We start from the raw sequence: 6185 nt of genomic DNA on the forward strand, positions 1-6185 counted from the left end.
GCCTCCTGGTCGTGGCAGGCCGCCTGCTGTGGATGCCACGTAACCTGATATGGTGACACTCGTCCATGTCGTTCACGTCGTCGTCGCGGTTGCAATCTAATTTATGACTTAATTATCGGGCCATATTTAATGTGTCCAATAAACTAGTCTACAAAATTATACCAACACGTCGTTGTTTAGGCTTTGCCGCGATCTCTGATGCACTGAGAACGATGAGTGGTTGAGGGGACCTTAATTACCAGCGACATCCTGTTTAAAATTATTACTAAAATGTATTATAAAGTTTTTAACAGGATGTTTACTGATTAAGAATATTACTATTAGGTAAAGGCTTAACAGCACATTTTACAGTGTTTTTAATTCCAGAAGTCAGTGGGAACTACAAATCTTTTACAGCATTTTCAAGGTTTTTAGTTTGTGGTTTTTTTTATTTTCTTTCAGTGCATTGGACTTGGTTAGCCTTTGCTTAATGCGTAATCGGAGAGCGGGGAACTTGAAATTCAGCAACTCAACTCGCCAACTGTCCATGGTGTGGCCTCCTTTAATTCTGCGGCCATCAATTTGCTTTTAAATGCAACAATTTGGTTGCCATTGCGGCGGCACCACCGCCAGAGTCCGCACCACCACGTCATCGTCACCGCAGCATGCAGTATTATTTCTTTTTTTTTAAATACGTATTTTGTTTTTATTTTGGCGGTAGTGTGGACGGTCGGTCGGTTGGTCGGTCGGCCGGGCTTGGCTTGCTGGTTCAGCAATAAAAATTTCGTGAAGTGGCAATAAAATTCCATTTAAAATGGCAGCGATTATGTCTCAACAGACCATTAAAGTCACTCAAATGACAACTACTACTTAGGCACTCACAGCCAACACACCGCACCACTTTCAGCATCGCCTTGGACGGACGCACAGCAGCATTTATTTTGTATTTTTTCTTCATCTTCTGGCTCCTTCTGTGTTGATCGTGGCTCGCAGATCGCGACATTTGATGACGGGCGCCGGACTTGGAAGTCCAAAGTTGTCGCACAGTGGGGCACATTTTATTACCTTGGGTGGTGCCGATCCACCGGTGATCCACTTGCGTGGGTGTCGCCATCAATAATGTGCTTTATCGGAAATGACTTTCGAAAGTTTCAGCCCACCAAATTTGGTATCGCTTTTAACTATGATACCTCAGTCGAAATTAACATTTCAATGAGCTTGTTTTGGTTTATTTTTAGAAAATAGCTGTGGCAATTGAAGGTTAAGTAATGAATAACTTTTATTTTTTATGTTTAAATAAAAGCAGACAATAAAATCCCCCCTTTATAGCCCTTACACGAATTTAATCTTAATGATTTCCTGATTTGTGAGCAACCCCAAAAGTCTGTGTGCTCAGACCCTTGAAATTCAATTACCTTTAGACCCCAGTCGCCTCATCAAGACTTTAAAACTCCAACCAAATTGCATTTTTTGCCCGGTTTTTCTTGTGTGCTCAGCTGAAAAATGGACGAAACTACCCCAGTGCGAATTTCCTGCTGACTTTGCATTTTATTATTTGATGGTAGTCTGGTTGCCACCACTGCCACGTCCTTGCCCTCGCAGAGTATGATACGCTCGTTTTAGTAAACGACTTTGGCTGCTTATGGCCCAACTTCCTGACCATTTTGGCACCGTGCACTTTCCTGGCTTATGACGTCTTCGTCGGCACATACATCGTTTAGATAAGTGAATTTCCCCTACGCAAAAGTGTTTTTTATAATTCCCGATGATAGGCTTTAAATAATGTCCATGCCCCGTGCTATGCGAACTGCATGTGTACTCATCCTAAAAGAGATGCATCAGTGAAACTTAATACCGAAAGGATGTTTGCTCTTCAAGCCGAAATTCAATACCAAACTTTGACTTTCGAGTGGTTCCAAACAACAAAAAAGACAGCGAGAAATGCCAGCCCATCACCAGACCCGACTCCAGTTGATCCTCATTAGTGGTCACATGTCAGCCTGACGCGCATTTGCTGTATAATTTTGTCATTCATCATTTTTCGCCCATTTCATTTTTGTGCTACATGCCGAAGGACTCGTATTTCACGCTCATCCCCTTCATTCCTGTGGCCCCGCCGACTGGTTTCATCTTTTTCAGCATCGGATGACATGTGACAACAATGTGGAACCGTTGTCATTGTCGCTGGTAGCTGTTTTGCTGTGACACCTCCCCGTGTTCCCCGCCAGAAGACCTTCCGGGGCCAGTGGATCTCTGCTGCTCAGCTAGGTGTGATTTTCAACAAGTACGTTCATTTTCGGCATCAGTTTTCCCTTTTTCCTACGCATCTCTTGGACCGTGAGCCCGGTGATATATTACCCACCCAAAAACACGGCGCTCGAGTGAGTGATGAGTGACTGAATGGGCCGAACTAATGAGGGAACCGAGTGCTGGTCAGCAACTGTCAGTTGGCATGAAAATGTATGACATTCGCGTAGGTGTGTGACGATGTGTTCGTTTGATTAGCTAGAGAAATTGCTTGGTGACAAGAATATATATAATTTTGGCTTTCTTTTGTGGAAAAACCTTGCTGTATATTAGGTCTTTGTGCTGCCAGTGGTTCAGTGCTTTAGAGACTATATACACTTTAAGAAAGTTTAGATAGCAATAGACTTGGTAAAGGCGTATTAATTAAATGTGCAAGTACACATTCACGCTCACGTTGGACGAACATTTTTAATAAGCATCGGTGGTTCAGTGGTAGAATGCTCGCCTGCCACGCGGGCGGCCCGGGTTCGATTCCCGGCCGATGCAAATTAAATTTTTTAGAATTTTATTTTTTTATTCATTTTATTTTTTTTTAGCCATCATGCTTTTTATAATATACGGTATTTTTAGAGCCATGTCAATTTTCTATAATTATAAAAAAAACTATTTAAATTATATAATTTATTCAAAAATATTATTTTGCATCGGCCGGGAATCGAACCCGGGCCGCCCGCGTGGCAGGCGAGCATTCTACCACTGAACCACCGATGCTGTTGGGAAAATTCGTTTTTTCCACGTAAAAATTTTCTTCCTTTGCGAGAAAAATTGGCAAAGATCTGTGCAAAAGATCAACCAGTAGTTAGAAAACCGGCTTTCCAATTTACGAACCACCTAAGAGATGTCAAAACTGGTTTTTGAGAAACAATTGAGAATAGTTCGTTTTAGGGAACTTGGTATGGAAAAGAAACATGAATTTCCAAAAAAATGTAATATTATGTATAAATATATTTTATAAGAATAATTTAAAAAAGCAATTTGCATCGGCCGGGAATCGAACCCGGGCCGCCCGCGTGGCAGGCGAGCATTCTACCACTGAACCACCGATGCTTCATGAAAATGATCGTCGAAATATCCAGTCATAAGCTTAAAGCTAAATAGGCTGATAGTAATTCTAAAAATAAACGAAAGAGATATGTTGCTTAAAATGGATTATGTTATAAAATGAAGTAATAAGATTAATAAATTTTGAAAATACTACTTTATAAAGTTTGTGGTTAATATCTTTTAAAAGTTAATTAAGCATTTCGGAAAACTATTGAATTTTGAATGACAATAAAGAATACAAAGATATACAATTTCAGTTCCCAGAAGACCCGCTTCCTTCAACGTGAAAGACGAGTACCACTGACAGCCGTCTATTAACTTCTGTGAACTCAAACATCCATCTAAGAGCCTATTAGCAACCAGAGCTCAACTATTCATGAACGCAAACAAACAAACCTCTCAGGATACACGGGCATCAAGAGCCCATAATTAAGGTAACCTGAGCTAATTTTCCTAGCACACCGCACAGCGACAGACAACAATTGTCGCCAGATTTCCAACCGTTGCTGCCAAACAACCCTTCCAGGCAGGATGTCCATCATCTGACAGGCACAGTCCAACCCTTTGTGGCCCTGGCTCCGTTGACAAGCGTTGAAAAATATCAAATTTCATGCAATTTCATTTTGAAGTGGTGGCAGGAGTTGCCAAGAACAAAACCAAAAGAAAGCCAACCAACGCGTTCTGAAGATCCTACCCATTTCGACTAATTTATACCACTTACCTTATCCATAAATACTGAAAATGGAGGGAAGACTATGGAATAATACTATATATTGTATAGTACAGTGGTTTTCTTAATAGAAAATTAATATATTTATATGAGTTTTATAAGAAAAATGTTTCAGTTTACCACCAAACATATTTAACCCTACCTGACATATGTACGAAACAATATGCCATTCTACCTCCTGATTACAGGGTACCATAAAAAGGGACGTGGTGCGGGATTTGGGGGAAATATGAGGATGGTTTTTGAGTGACAGCAGCGCGGCAACACCTAATTCAATTTAACAATTCATTTATCATAATCAGGCATCAAGCCGTTGTCACTCACAATTACGATCAAGCCGCTGTGAAGGCGCAGAAAAAAGGCCAACAAAAGGACGCTAGGACGTCTTCCCCTCTATCTTTTCCCGTGCCTGGGACTTCTTCTTCTTTGATTGCCCCGCGCTACTCGTCTTACTTATCCTGCCAGCCGCCGCCGGGATCTCCTTACTCAGCCCCATTGTCCTCCTGGTCCCCGGGCTTCCTGTCTCAGTCGCTTCCTGCCAGCCTGCCTGGTATTCACTATCTGTCACTTGGCTGCCAGCGGTGCAACGCAGCACGAAGTCCAACCAGTCGGCGGCGAAACAGCCAACAACTCATTGTCAGTTAAATGTTGAGAGCTACTCACATTTTAAATGAGACAACGGCGAAACAGCTGCAAACCCAAACGTCTGCCAGGACTCTGGGAGAAAATTGAGAAAATCCATATCAGTCGAAACCATGGCGGTTCTGGAAAGTTAAGTAGGATTTCTTTTTCGCTTTCTTTTTCGATGTAAAGAGCCTAAAGATGAAGCTTAAGTTGGGATTTTGGTTACTTGGAAAATAGTTTTAAATGGTTCCAAAAATATCTTAGAACAAGCTCTATGAAATATAATACACATATCAAATAGTAAAACGCAAATTTAGTTACTGGTAAATATTGGACTAAAATGTCCTCGTTTCTTCCTTATACGTAAGCCAAAACATGTGCATATTACAAATTTCGTGTTGCATTTCTCTTTGCTCAGCTGCCACTTCCACTGGCCATTAATTTAACGGCCAACAGCAGTGACAGAGGGAACACCCAGGCTGCCCCTTGTGTTACGTTGTTGTGCAGCGTTACGTTACGTTAAAAACCCCCTGCTTTTTCCACCGGCCCTGCCACTATCTATCCCTGGGACTGTCTGTTTGGGTCGTAGTCATACAACACCCCCACTTCGAGCCCTTTTCGAGCTGTCAGCCAACAATGCTTTCACTGTCAGAAACAGCAGAGTTGTTGCTTTTGTTGCCGTTTCTGCTGCTGTGCAATTTGTTATACGCTGCACTCGCTGTTGTTGTTGTTTTTGCTGTTGTCGCTGTGGATTTTTATAACAATTTCTACCATATATTTCCACCATACAAGGGAGCAAGAGAGGGGGCATATAAGGATGGTCACATGTCAACAACAACGATGCATTCTGACAGCCCAATGACATTTTCTACATTTTCGTAAATTGCTTCGATTTGTTTGGGGGCCCTTGTTGCCATCGCGGGTGTGTTATATGACCGAAAGCAAAATGGGTCCCCACTGGGTTGTGCAACATGGGAGGGAGCATGGCAAGGATGTGACATTCACGTGCAGGGCACATATTTATTTATATAGATTTTTTATCGGCTGCACATTTTTGTACATGCGGAAAATAAACCAGTTGGACCTTTAAGGATGTGCGAGTTTAGATAAAGAACTAAATATCTCACCGTGAACACTACAACCCCTTCTGCATTTGCCTTGACTTTTTCATCACTTTTAATATCAAATACTTCCTCCCCATTTATGTTTTTATTATGGCCATAAATTCTCATTAAATGTGTATATTTTGTACATTCACTTACACAGTTTCCTTTCATGTTAATTTGATTTGATGGCTTTTCTTGAACATGTATTTTTATAAATTTCAGCTGGCTTCTATAATGATCTACACGCGCCCACCACATTAACCCCATTGCAAGCGTTTGTTTTGGCTATAAAATATGAGCCAACACGGCACTTAATTCTCAACGAAGCATTCTCTGCAACAGCCTCATGCACTGAAACTAAAACTGTCAAAAGTCTGTTAAATGCCCTCTAAAAA

At 41.5% G+C, this 6185-nt stretch overlaps 3 non-coding genes across 3 annotated transcripts; 1 reads left to right on the forward strand and 2 right to left on the reverse strand.

Moving 5' to 3' along the window:
- Window positions 1-2701: 2701 nt before the first annotated feature.
- Window positions 2702-2772, forward strand: Trnag-gcc. Its single transcript has one exon. It is a non-coding gene; the product is annotated as a tRNA-Gly (tRNA).
- Window positions 2773-2926: 154 nt separating this feature from the next.
- Trnag-gcc lies at window positions 2927-2997 on the reverse strand. Its single transcript has one exon. It is a non-coding gene; the product is annotated as a tRNA-Gly (tRNA).
- Window positions 2998-3262: 265 nt separating this feature from the next.
- Trnag-gcc lies at window positions 3263-3333 on the reverse strand. Its single transcript has one exon. It is a non-coding gene; the product is annotated as a tRNA-Gly (tRNA).
- Window positions 3334-6185: the final 2852 nt, after the last annotated feature.

Source organism: Drosophila eugracilis, unplaced genomic scaffold, assembly GCF_018153835.1.
Source record: "Drosophila eugracilis isolate 14026-0451.02 unplaced genomic scaffold, ASM1815383v1 contig_353, whole genome shotgun sequence".
Taxonomy (NCBI): Eukaryota; Metazoa; Arthropoda; class Insecta; order Diptera; family Drosophilidae; genus Drosophila; species Drosophila eugracilis.